We start from the raw sequence: 13,727 nt of genomic DNA, 5'->3' as shown, positions 1-13,727 counted from the left end.
CTCTCATGTGGAGGAGGAGGTTTTAGACATTGGTGGGGTGGATATTTTCCTTCTGCACGCCACCTTCCCAGACTGACGGCCATATCCTGGGAAGGTGGCATGCAGAAGGAAAATATCCACCCCACCAATGTCTAAACCATTGTTACCAGCAACAGATACGGTGCTGCTGGTACGGTTAGACTGTTGATGACGAGACTGTCCCATGTTTGTCAAGTTACAACTGGGAGATTCACTCCGTGCACCACTGGGGTTTGGTGGAAAAGCCGAGCTAAGATTGAGTAACAGCCTCTGCTGATACTCCTGCATATGTGCGTTCCTTTCTTTGGCTGGAATTATTTCACAAAATTTGGACTTGTACTGGGGATCTAATAGTGTGGCAACCCAGTAGTCATCATTACTTTTAATTTTGACAATCCGAGGGTCATGTTGTAGGTAGTGCAGTAAGAAGTGTGTGTTGCGCATCCATGCGGAACAAGTCCTTGCTGTGTTTGTGGCATAGAGGTGCTAACCGTTCTTTCTTCCTCTGACATCTCCTGTCAACCTCTTTCAACTGAAATGTGACCAAGGTCTCCCTCATCTGCTGAGTCTTCCATGTCCATGGACAGTTCGTCCTCCATTTCTTCATGTTCTCCTGCACCTTCCTCAACATTTTGCCTGCTTCCATGCGCCCTTGTTAATCCCTCTCCCCCACCGTCCCATGTCTGCCGCCTTGGTGATGATGAACGTCTGGACCTTGTTGATGTTGTTATCCCTTGCGCATATGAATCCTCATGTACTTCCTTCCCTTCCTGTTGAACCACCCCCTGACTCCGAATAGTGTTTAGTGTGTGCTCCAGCATGAAAATGACTAGAATTGTCATGCTGATAATGGCATTGTCAGCGCTAACATATTCATCGCCATGTCGAAACAGTGCAGAAGGGTGCATAGGTACTTAATCTGAGACCACTCCATCAGGGTGATCTGCCCCACCTCTGCATCTCGTTGGCCCAGGCTATACATCATGACGTATTGCACCAGGGCTCGGCGGTGCTGCCACAGTCGCTGTAACATGTGGAGAGCCGAATTCCAGCGTGTCGCCACATCGCATTTTAGGCGATGAACCGGCAGGCCGAAAGACTTCTGGAGCGATGCAAGTCGCTCAGCTGCGGCGGTTGAACGGCGGAAGTGAGCAGTTTTCATGCCCTGTGCAGAAGGCCATCTAGGCTGGGATAGTGTGTTAAAAATGGCTGGACAACAAGGTTCAACACGTGAGCCATACAAGGCACGTGTGTCACCTTGCCCAGGCGAAGGGCCGCACCCAGGTTTGCAGCATTGTCGCACAAGGCCTTACCAAGCTGCAGGTTGAGTGGAGACAACCATTTATGAAACTCGGACAGCAGAGCTGCCCACAACTCAGCCGCTGTGTGACTCTTATTTCCAAGACATTTCAAGCTAAAGACCGCCTGATGCCGTTGCGCTCTGCTGCCAGCATAGTAAGGAGGTGTGCGTTAATCCTTTTGCACAATTACAACGCTGGTAGCCTGACCAGGCAGGCTTGGGGTGGAGGTGGAGGACCCAGACGAGGTTGAGGAGGCAGAAGCTTTGGAGGACCTTATACAGACAGAGAATTGACGCACAAGTCGTGGGGACGGCAAGACTTGTTCAGCAGACCCTTCTCCATCTATCACCATAGTTACCCAGTGCCCAGTCAACGACATGTAACGCCCCTGTCCATGCTTACTGGTCCAAGTATTGGTGGTGAAATGCACCCGCTCACACACAGAGTTTCTCAAGGAAGCATTGATATTATGTGCGACATGCTGGTGTAGCGCAGGCACACCTTTCTTGGAGAATTAGTGGCATCTGGGCATCTGGTACTGGGGCACTGCGACAGACATAAGGTCTCGAAAATCCTCTGTGTCCACCAGGCGGAAAGGCAGCATTTCGGTAGCCAAGAGCTTACAGAGGGATAAAGTCAACCTCTTTGCTTTGTCATGGGTCGCAGGAAATAGCCTTTTATTTGTCCACATCTGAGGGACAGAGATCTGTCTGCTGTGTGTAGACGGTGGTGAGTAGGGTGTCCCTGGAAAAATGCAGGTTTGTGAGGAAAGTGCAGGCGTAGACAGGATGTTGCCTTCATCCAACGTTGGTGCTATCAATGTCTGAGAGAGCCGTACACAAGCACTTGTTTCCCCTTCCAAACCAACTGACGACCTACCAAGCAAACTGCCTGTTGCGGTTACAGTGGTGGAAGGTGTGCGTGGAAAACCAGGTGTGACAGTTGTCTCCATAGAAATAGAAGATGAAGAGCGCGCAGATGCACTGGAAGGGGCAAGACGTGGTTGGGCCGCTACGCTAGGCTGCATTGCAGCACAGTGAGCTTCCCACTGGGAATTATGCTTGGTATTCATGTGACGATTCATGGAAGAAGTTGTCAAACTGGTGAGTAGAGTTGAGCGCGGTTCGTGGTTCGTGGTTCTCCAGTTCGCGGCTCGAGTGATTTTGGGGCATGTTCTAGATCGAACTAGAACTCGAGCTTTTTGCAAAAGCTCGGTAGTTCTAGAAACGTTCGAGAACGGTTCTAGCAGCCAAAAAACAGCTAAATCATAGCTTGGTTTCTGCTGTAATAGTGTAAGTCACTCTGTGAATCAAACTATTATCACATTTCAGTGTATAGTGTGCGTGAACAGCGCCTTCAGATCACTGCTGTTTCTATAATGGCGATCGCCATTTTTTTTTTTTTTTTTTTCTTGTCTTCCTTCCCTAAGCGCGCGCGTCTTGTGGGGCGGGCCAGCATGTCAGCCAATCCCAGACACACACACAGCTAAGTGGACTTTGAGCCAGAGAAGCAACGGCATGTGTGATAGGATCTGCATGTCACATGTCCCTGCATTATAAAACCGGACATTTTCTTCACGGACGCCATTATCTGCCTTCTGCGTCTTTGGTGTCAGACATCACTGTCGCAGCTCCGTCTTCCTGAGTCCTATAGCCGATACAGCTGTATGCGCTGCATACACAGCGTTAGACAGCTTAGGGAGAGCACTTTATAGCAGTCCTTTTAAGGGCTCCAACCGGCAGGGTCAGAGAGCCATAGGTGACAGGTCCTGCAAACAGCAACAGCGTCTGTGTAGCCCAGGTCAGGGATTTCCTACCTGCATTTCACCATTAGGAGGGAATAGAAAGGCAGGCTTCCATTCCTCTACCCAGAGCACCACAATCCTGCCACTGTACCCTCTTGTCCTCTGCACACTCCAACTGATAACTAAGCCATTATACTAGCAAACACTCAGTGTACCTAGTGGCATCCTATACGTGGCTATTGGACTTTGCTATAGTCCCACTAGTGCAAAGACATTTGCAGAGCGCGTCTGCCTGCATTGCACACTACAACTCATTCTAACCAAGCCATTATACTAGCAAACACTCAGTGTACCTAGTGGCATCCTATACGTGGCTATTGGACTTTGCTATAGTCCCACTAGTGCAAAGACATTTGCAGAGCGCGTCTGCCTGCATTGCACACTACAACTCATTCTAACCAAGCCATTATACTAGCAAACACTCAGTGTACCTAGTGGCATCCTATACGTGGCTATTGGACTTTGCTATAGTCCCACTAGTGCAAAGACATTTGCAGAGCGCGTCTGCCTGCATTGCACACTCCAACTCATTAAAACCAAGCCATTATACTAGCAAACACTCAGTGTACCTAGTGGCATCCTATACGTGGCTATTGGACTTTGCTATAGTCCCACTAGTGCAAAGACATTTGCATAGCGCGTCTGCCGGCATTGCACACTCAAACTCATTTTAACTAAGCCATTATACTAGCAAACACTCAGTGTACCTAGTGGCATCCTATACGTGGCTATTGGACTTTGCTATAGTCCCACTAGTGCAAAGACATTAGCAGAGCACATCTGCCTGCATTGCACACTACAACTCATTCTAACCAAGCCATTATACTAGCAAACACTCAGTGTACCTAGTGGCATCCTATACGTGGCTATTGGACTTTGCTATAGTCCCACTAGTGCAAAGACATTTGCATAGCGCGTCTGCCTGCATTGCACACTCAAACTCATTTTAACTAAGCCATTATACTAGCAAACACTCAGTGTACCTAGTGGCATCCTATACGTGGCTATTGGACTTTGCTATAGTCCCACTAGTGCAAAGACATTAGCAGAGCACATCTGCCTGCATTGCACACTACAACTCATTCTAACCAAGCCATTATACTAGCAAACACTCAGTGTACCTAGTGGCATCCTATACGTGGCTATTGGACTTTGCTATAGTCCCACTAGTGCAAAGACATTTGCAGAGCGCGTCTGCCTGCATTGCACACTCCAACTCATTAAAACCAAGCCATTATACTAGCAAACACTCAGTGTACCTAGTGGCATCCTATACGTGGCTATTGGACTTTGCTATAGTCCCACTAGTGCAAAGACATTTGCATAGCGCGTCTGCCTGCATTGCACACTCAAACTCATTTTAACTAAGCCATTATACTAGCAAACACTCAGTGTACCTAGTGGCATCCTATACGTGGCTATTGGACTTTGCTATAGTCCCACTAGTGCAAAGATATTAGCAGAGCACATCTGCCTGCATTGCACACTCCAACTTTTTTAAACTAAGCAATTTTACTAGCAAACACTCAGTGTACCTAGTGGCATCCTAAACGTGGCTATTGGACTTTGCTATAGTCCCACTAGTGCAAAGACATTTGCAGAGCACGTCTGCCTGCATTGCACACTACAACTCATTGTTACTAAGCCATTATACTAGCAAACACTCAGTGTACCTAGTTGTATCCTAAACGTGGCTATTGTACTTTTGTCTATTCACAGTATTGGAACGATATTTGCAGCACGTCTGCCTGCATTGCACACTCTAACTTTTTTAAACTCAGCCATTTATAGTAGCAAACACTCAGTGTACCTAGTTGTATCCTAAACGTGGCTATTGTACTTTTGTCAATTCACAGTATTGGAACGTTATTTGCAGCACGTCTGCCTGCATTGCACACTCAAACTTTTTTAAACTCAGCCATTTATAGTAGCAAACACTCAGTGTACCTAGTTGTATCCTAAACGTGGCTATTGTACTTTTGTCTATTCACAGTATTGGAACGATATTTGCAGCACGTCTGCCTGCATTGCACACTCTAACTTTTTTAAACTCAGCCATTATACTAGCAAACACTCAGTGTACCTAGTGGCATCCTATACGTGGCTATTGGACTTTGCTATAGTCCCACTAGTGCAAAGACATTAGCAGAGCACATCTGCCTGCATTGCACACTACAACTCATTCTAACCAAGCCATTATACTAGCAAACACTCAGTGTACCTAGTGGCATCCTATACGTGGCTATTGGACTTTGCTATAGTCCCACTAGTGCAAAGACATTTGCAGAGCGCGTCTGCCTGCATTGCACACTCCAACTCATTAAAACCAAGCCATTATACTAGCAAACACTCAGTGTACCTAGTGGCATCCTATACGTGGCTATTGGACTTTGCTATAGTCCCACTAGTGCAAAGACATTTGCATAGCGCGTCTGCCTGCATTGCACACTCAAACTCATTTTAACTAAGCCATTATACTAGCAAACACTCAGTGTACCTAGTGGCATCCTATGCGTGGCTATTGGACTTTGCTATAGTCCCACTAGTGCAAAGATATTAGCAGAGCACATCTGCCTGCATTGCACACTCCAACTTTTTTAAACTAAGCAATTTTACTAGCAAACACTCAGTGTACCTAGTGGCATCCTAAACGTGGCTATTGGACTTTGCTATAGTCCCACTAGTGCAAAGACATTTGCAGAGCACGTCTGCCTGCATTGCACACTACAACTCATTGTTACTAAGCCATTATACTAGCAAACACTCAGTGTACCTAGTTGTATCCTAAACGTGGCTATTGTACTTTTGTCTATTCACAGTATTGGAACGATATTTGCAGCACGTCTGCCTGCATTGCACACTCTAACTTTTTTAAACTCAGCCATTATACTAGCAAACACTCAGTGTACCTAGTTGTATCCTAAACGTGGCTATTGTACTTTTGTCAATTCACAGTATTGGAACGTTATTTGCAGCACGTCTGCCTGCATTGCACACTCAAACTTTTTTAAACTCAGCCATTTATAGTAGCAAACACTCAGTGTACCTAGTTGTATCCTAAACGTGGCTATTGTACTTTTGTCAATTCACAGTATTGGAACGTTATTTGCAGCACGTCTGCCTGCATTGCACACTCAAACTTTTTTAAACTCAGCCATTTATAGTAGCAAACACTCAGTGTACCTAGTTGTATCCTAAACGTGGCTATTGTACTTTTGTCTATTCACAGTATTGGAACGTTATTTGCAGCACGTCTGCCTGCATTGCACACTCTAACTTTTTTAAACTCAGCCATTATACTAGCAAACACTCAGTGTACCTAGTTGTATCCTAAACGTGGCTATTTTACTTTTGTCTATTCACAGTATTGGAACGATATTTGCAGCACGTCTGCCTGCATTGCACACTCTAACTTTTTTAAACTCAGCCATTATACTAGCAAACACTCACTGTACCTAGTTGTATCCTAAACGTGGCTATTGTACTTTTGTCAATTCACAGTATTGGAACGTTATTTGCAGCACGTCTGCCTGCATTGCACACTCAAACTTTTTTAAACTCAGCCATTATACTAGCAAACACTCACTGTACCTAGTTGTATCCTAAACGTGGCTATTGTACTTTTGTCAATTCACAGTATTGGAACGTTATTTGCAGCACGTCTGCCTGCATTGCACACTCAAACTTTTTTAAACTCAGCCATTATACTAGCAAACACTCACTGTACCTAGTTGTATCCTAAACGTGGCTATTGTACTTTTGTCAATTCACAGTATTGGAACGTTATTTGCAGCACGTCTGCCTGCATTGCACACTCAAACTTTTTTAAACTCAGCCATTTATAGTAGCAAACACTCAGTGTACCTAGTTGTATCCTAAACGTGGCTATTGTACTTTTGTCTATTCACAGTATTGGAACGTTATTTGCAGCACGTCTGCCTGCATTGCACACTCTAACTTTTTTAAACTCAGCCATTATACTAGCAAACACTCAGTGTACCTAGTTGTATCCTAAACGTGGCTATTTTACTTTTGTCTATTCACAGTATTGGAACGATATTTGCAGCACGTCTGCCTGCATTGCACACTCTAACTTTTTTAAACTCAGCCATTATACTAGCAAACACTCACTGTACCTAGTTGTATCCTAAACGTGGCTATTGTACTTTTGTCAATTCACAGTATTGGAACGTTATTTGCAGCACGTCTGCCTGCATTGCACACTCAAACTTTTTTAAACTCAGCCATTTATAGTAGCAAACACTCAGTGTACCTAGTTGTATCCTAAACGTGGCTATTGTACTTTTGTCAATTCACAGTATTGGAACGTTATTTGCAGCACGTCTGCCTGCATTGCACACTCAAACTTTTTTAAACTCAGCCATTTATAGTAGCAAACACTCAGTGTACCTAGTTGTATCCTAAACGTGGCTATTGTACTTTTGTCTATTCACAGTATTGGAACGTTATTTGCAGCACGTCTGCCTGCATTGCACACTCTAACTTTTTTAAACTCAGCCATTATACTAGCAAACACTCACTGTACCTAGTTGTATCCTAAACGTGGCTATTGTACTTTTGTCAATTCACAGTATTGGAACGTTATTTGCAGCACGTCTGCCTGCATTGCACACTCAAACTTTTTTAAACTCAGCCATTATACTAGCAAACACTCACTGTACCTAGTTGTATCCTAAACGTGGCTATTGTACTTTTGTCAATTCACAGTATTGGAACGTTATTTGCAGCACGTCTGCCTGCATTGCACACTCAAACTTTTTTAAACTCAGCCATTATACTAGCAAACACTCACTGTACCTAGTTGTATCCTAAACGTGGCTATTGTACTTTTGTCAATTCACAGTATTGGAACGTTATTTGCAGCACGTCTGCCTGCATTGCACACTCAAACTTTTTTAAACTCAGCCATTATACTAGCAAACACTCACTGTACCTAGTTGTATCCTAAACGTGGCTATTGTACTTTTGTCAATTCACAGTATTGGAACGTTATTTGCAGCACGTCTGCCTGCATTGCACACTCAAACTTTTTTAAACTCAGCCATTTATAGTAGCAAACACTCAGTGTACCTAGTTGTATCCTAAACGTGGCTATTGTACTTTTGTCTATTCACAGTATTGGAACGTTATTTGCAGCACGTCTGCCTGCATTGCACACTCAAACTTTTTTAAACTCAGCCATTATACTAGCAAACACTCACTGTACCTAGTTGTATCCTAAACGTGGCTATTGTACTTTTGTCAATTCACAGTATTGGAACGATATTTGCAGGACATCTGCCTGCATTGCACACTCAAACTTTTTTAAACTCAGCCATTATACTAGCAAACACTCACTGTACCTAGTTGTATCCTAAACGTGGCTATTGTACTTTTGTCTATTCACACTACTGCAAATCTATGTGCAGCACCTCTGCATGACAACCTCGTGCTCTGTTTTTAATAAGCTATAATGATAGCACAAAATACTGCCATTTTGTGGCATCATAGAACTGGCTGTTGTATTCCATTAGTGCCCCACTGGTGACAAGCTATTTCTAGCACCTCTACATCACACCCTCATGCACATTTAGCTACGCTAATGTTATAGCAAACTCATGGAATTCATTGCTGCATTTCATAATTCGGAGGGATAGAAAGTCAGGCTTCCTTTAGCTTTTCCTTCTGTTCATAGACAGCATCTCCAAGACAAATTTCCCCTCCACGTCTAAGTGTGGAGAGGCAGCTAGTGCGCATGCGTGTGCCGATGTACCCCAGCTGCAGCATAATTACAGTGTTTCGCCTAGTGAGTATGCTCAGCCTGACTGTGCCATTCCTGACGCTAAGTCTTCATTTCGGGATACAGCGCATGCTCCCACACTAAGTGTGAAAAGCCTCTTTGCACAGGTGCTTGCATTCTGTGCCGGGTCTAAGTCCTGTTTTGTGCCTAGACACCATGCTAAAGCTGATAGTCTTTTTTCAGAGACTGTATTTCATGCTACTGAGCATGCTCAGGCACTTCCTGCATCAGAGACTAGGTCCGGTAATGAACTCTTTGGCCCTGGCCCTGATGTGGGGGTCCCATATAGACCACAGGGCATCAGGTGTCCTCCCAAATGGCTTGCAGAGGCCCACACCTATGACTTGTCACCGCATTATTGATGGTCAGACGATGACTGGTGAGGTGTTTGGGTCATGGCAGCCATGAGGTCATCATTGAAGTTGCGTTTCCAAATAGGACGCTAGTTATGCCACTCATGACGTGTCACTCTGCTTTTGTCTCCAGGAGGTGCATTGTGGTTCACCCTGGTTTGGGGCGGACCCAGGTTATAAAAGGGGCTGGAGCCAACAAGGAGGTGCGCAGTCTTCTATTATGCTCCGAAAGAGCACACCTCCATGTGTTGAACCCATTGCGGCTTTAGGCCAGAGGTAGGCAGGGATAGGGTGGTGGATGCAGGCCACCACCACAGTTGGTAACGCAGAACGGTTAAGACCAGCTCCTGTCCTAACAGTCCTGCTTGTGCAGCCCAGTGGCATTAACAGGCCTGCTGCTGCTGATGCGCCTGCTGTCCACAGGTGTGGCCCCTACGCACACGGTCAGCGTACTCAATGGCCCCTGTGTTGTTAACAGGGAGTTCCTGGGCTGGGTGGGCATGTGGACCCTGTGACGCTAACAGGGCTCACAGTCTCCAGATCCGAATGGCGTCTAACTCGGTTCAGGCTACTATTAGTTTCATAGCCACACAGCTCTGTATCCTCCACCAAACCTTCAAGTTGCCAACCTCTCCTTTTCCAACTGGGAGCACGGTGGACACTGACTGCTGAAGGTGATATATACCTTTCTCTTTCTTTTCTTATTAATTTTTGTTATATAGCGGTCACAGATTATATACCACTTTATCCAAATCTGCCAGTCCCACTGTAACAGATGTTGTTTCTTCAGCAAATGTTACAGTTGTTTAACCACCAAATCCACGGACCAAAATTTTTTTCCCCTTTCCAACACACCTGTTCCCCTTTCCAACAGCATCTGTCCTTTTTCAACTCATTTTGGGATATGACCAAAAGTGCAACTGTGCAGGGACACCGTACTCAACGCCATCTCAGCACAGCAGCCATCCCTCGGTCCCTCCGATGTGGACAAGTAAAAGACCATTTCCTCCTATCCATGACAAAGTGTTGAGATTCACTCTGTGCAGCACTGGTGTTTAGTGGAAAAGTAGATCTAAGATTGCGTACCACATTCTGCAGATACTCCTGTATACGTGCGTCTATTTCTATGGCAGGAATTAGTTCGCCAAATTTTGTCTTGTACCGGGGATCTAACAGTGTGGCAACCCAGTATTCAGGATTACTTCAAATTCATACAATCCGAGGGTCATGTAGGTAGTGCAGCAAGAAGGCGCTCATGTGTCTTGTGCATCCAGGAGGACCAAGTCCTTGGTGTGTTGGTGGCAGAGAGGTGAGAATCGTGCATCCTTCCTCTGCCCTCTACCCACAACCTCGCACAACCGAAATGTGAGCAAGCTCTCACTCATCTGCTGAGTCTTCCATGCCCATCGCCAGTTCGTCCTCCATTTCTTCATGGGCTCCTGCACTTTCATCAACACTTTTTGCTGATACTATGCGCCCTTGTTAATCCCTCTCCCTCACCATGACTGCCGCATAGGTGCCGCTGACCATCTGGACCTCGTAGATCTTGTTATCCCTTCCGCATATGACTCCTCCTGTACTTCCTCCCCTTCCTCTTGTCCCAACACCTGACTCCGAATAATAATTACAGTGTGCTCCATCATGTAGATGACCAGAATTGTCACGCTGAGAATGACATTGCCAGTGCTAAACATCTTCGTCGACATTTCAAAACTGTGTAGCAGGGTGCATAGGTCCTTGATCTGACACCACTCCAGCAGCGTGATCTGCACCACCTCTGGATCAACTTATCCCAGGCTATATGTCTTACCGTATTTCAGCAGGGCTCTGCGGTGCTGCCACACACGCTGCAACATGTGCAGATTCCAATTCCTGCGTGTCGGAACATCGCATTTCCGGCGTTTAACTGCCAGACCCTAAGACTTCCGGAGTGATGAAAGTTGTTGAGCTGCTGTGTGCGCACGATGGAAGTGAGCACATAGCGAGCGTGCCCGCTGCACAAGGCCATGTAGGCCGTGATGGTGTTTTAAAAATTGCTGGAGAATTCGGATCAACACGTGAGCCATAAAAGGCACGTGTGTCACATTGCCCTGAGGATGGCCCGCAGCCAGGTTTGCATCATTGCCGCACACGGCTGTTAAGTCACCAACGGAGTCCGCTCCGTCAATTTGTACTCCGGTCGCCAGGTGACAACGTGTTCCTTTCATGAATAGTGCTGATGATGGGAGAGTAGTCGATGCCAGCGGCGCAGGTGGACGCAGGTTATGCTCACCCACTGGGCTGCATTACCTTGACAGATGCAGAATCTCTGGCTGAATGTAGCTGGTGGGTATCTCACAGATGAAATACCATCATTCAGCTACAACCAATGGGAAGACACCACACCCTTTTTTATGCCCATCCTGTCTGCAGACCACTGCCAGACATAGCTATGAACCTCTGGTTAATTTTACCCCCAGTTCAGTTTTATGATTTTGTGTGCTTGTTACCTGACTACTTTTCCTGCTTGCTGTTTATGTACCTTGTTGGCCGATACGCATTTCACCTCTGCTTGTTTTCTGATTAAGTCCTGGCCGTCCCATTCTGTTCCTGTTCCTCAATTAATGTTTTGACCCTGCCTGACTACTATTCTCTGTAATAGCGGTGTGACTCACATTTCCCATACATTTCAAAGTAAAACTTTGACCGCCTGATGGCATTGAGCTCTGCTGCCAGCATAGTAAGGAGGTGTGTGGTAGTCCTTGTGCGCAGTTGCAAGGAAGGGTGGCCTGACCACACAGGGTTTGCGCAAAGGTAGAGGACCCACACGAGGTTGAAGAGGCAGAAGCAGTGTATTAACTTCTACATACAGAACAAGGATTGAAACAACTCGTGGGGACGGCAAGACTTGTACAGCAGACCCTTCTCCATCTCTCACCATAGTTTGCCAGTGCCCAGTCAGTGACATGTAATGACCCTGTCTATGCTTACTGGTCCAAGTATCTGTGTTGAAATGCACCCTGTCGCACACAGATTTTCTCAAGGAAGTGGTGATGTTGTGTGCGACATGCCGGTGTAGCGCGGGCATGCTTTTCTTGGAGAAGCAGTGGTGATTGGGCATCTGGTACTGGGGCACAGCGACAGACATAAGGTCTGTAAAATCCTGTGTGTCCACTACGCGTAAAGGCAGCATTTCGGTAGCCAACAGCTTACAGAGGGATAGAGTCAACCACTTAGCTTTGTCATGGGTCGCAGTAAGTGGCCTTTTATTTGACCACATCTGAGGGACAGAGATCTGGCTGCTGTCTGTAGACGGTGTTGAGTAGGGTGTCCCTGGAAAAATGCAGGTTTGTGAGAAAAGTGCAGGCGGAGACATGATGTTGGCTTCATCTTGCCTTCAGATCTGTTCATCTTGTATCATTTTTAAAAAACACAGCAAGCAAGGGTTACTCCAAGCGGAGTCTCCCTTTTTTTCCAAAAATTGGGCCCCACACAGACACCTTATCAGTGGCAGCACTTGTGCCCTAGTTGCAAACAGGATGTTTTGATTTGCATCAAGCACATTCCAAATCCACAAGCATTTACTCTCCCCAGGATGACACAGGGGTAGTAAATTCCTTCTGGATCCATGACTTGTTCATTTTGATGAACGTCAGTCTGTCCACATTGTCACTGGACAGACGCGTGCGCTTATCTGTCAGCACACACCCAGCAGCACTGAAGACACGTTCAGAGACAACGCTGGCAGCTGGACACGACAAAATCTTCGAGGCGTAACTGGAGAGCTCTTGACATTTTTCTAGATTTGAAGCACAAAAGGAGCAAGGCTCCATTTGCAAAGTCATTGCATCGATGTTCATTTGGAGATACTCCTGTATCATCCTCTCCATCCGTTGACTATGTGTCAGACTTGTTGTCTCTGGTGGCCTTGCAAAGGAGGGTCTAAAAAAATTATGAAAAGATTCCATAAAATTGCTGTTACCAGCACCAGATACGGTCCTACTGGTACGGGTAGACTGTTGAAGATGACGAGGCCGTCCCATGTTTGTCAAGTTACAACTGGGAGAATCACTCCCTTCACCTGCACGGTTGTTTGGTGGAAAAGCCGAGCTAAGATCGAGTAACAGCTTCTGCTGATACTCCTGCATACGTGCGTCCCTTTCTATGGGTGGAATTATGTCACAAAATTTGGACTTGTCCCGGGGATCTAATAGTGTGGCAAGCCAGTAGTCATCATCACTTCTAATTTTGACAATACGAGGGTCATGTTGGAGGTAGTGCAACAAGAAGGCACTCATGTGTCTTGCGCAGCCATGCGCACCAAGTCCACGCTGTGTTTGTGGCATAGAGGTGCTAACCGTTCTTTCTTCCTCTGTCATCTCCCCCCAACCTCTTTCAACTGAAATTTGACCAAGGTCCCCCTCATCTGCTGAGTCTTCCATGTCCATGGACAGTTCGTCCTCCATATCTTC

Source organism: Anomaloglossus baeobatrachus, chromosome 6 (genome assembly GCF_048569485.1).
Source record: "Anomaloglossus baeobatrachus isolate aAnoBae1 chromosome 6, aAnoBae1.hap1, whole genome shotgun sequence".
NCBI lineage: Eukaryota > Metazoa > Chordata > Amphibia > Anura > Aromobatidae > Anomaloglossus > Anomaloglossus baeobatrachus.
The sequence above is the reverse complement of the archived record's forward strand: the minus strand, read 5'-3'. Positions refer to the sequence as shown.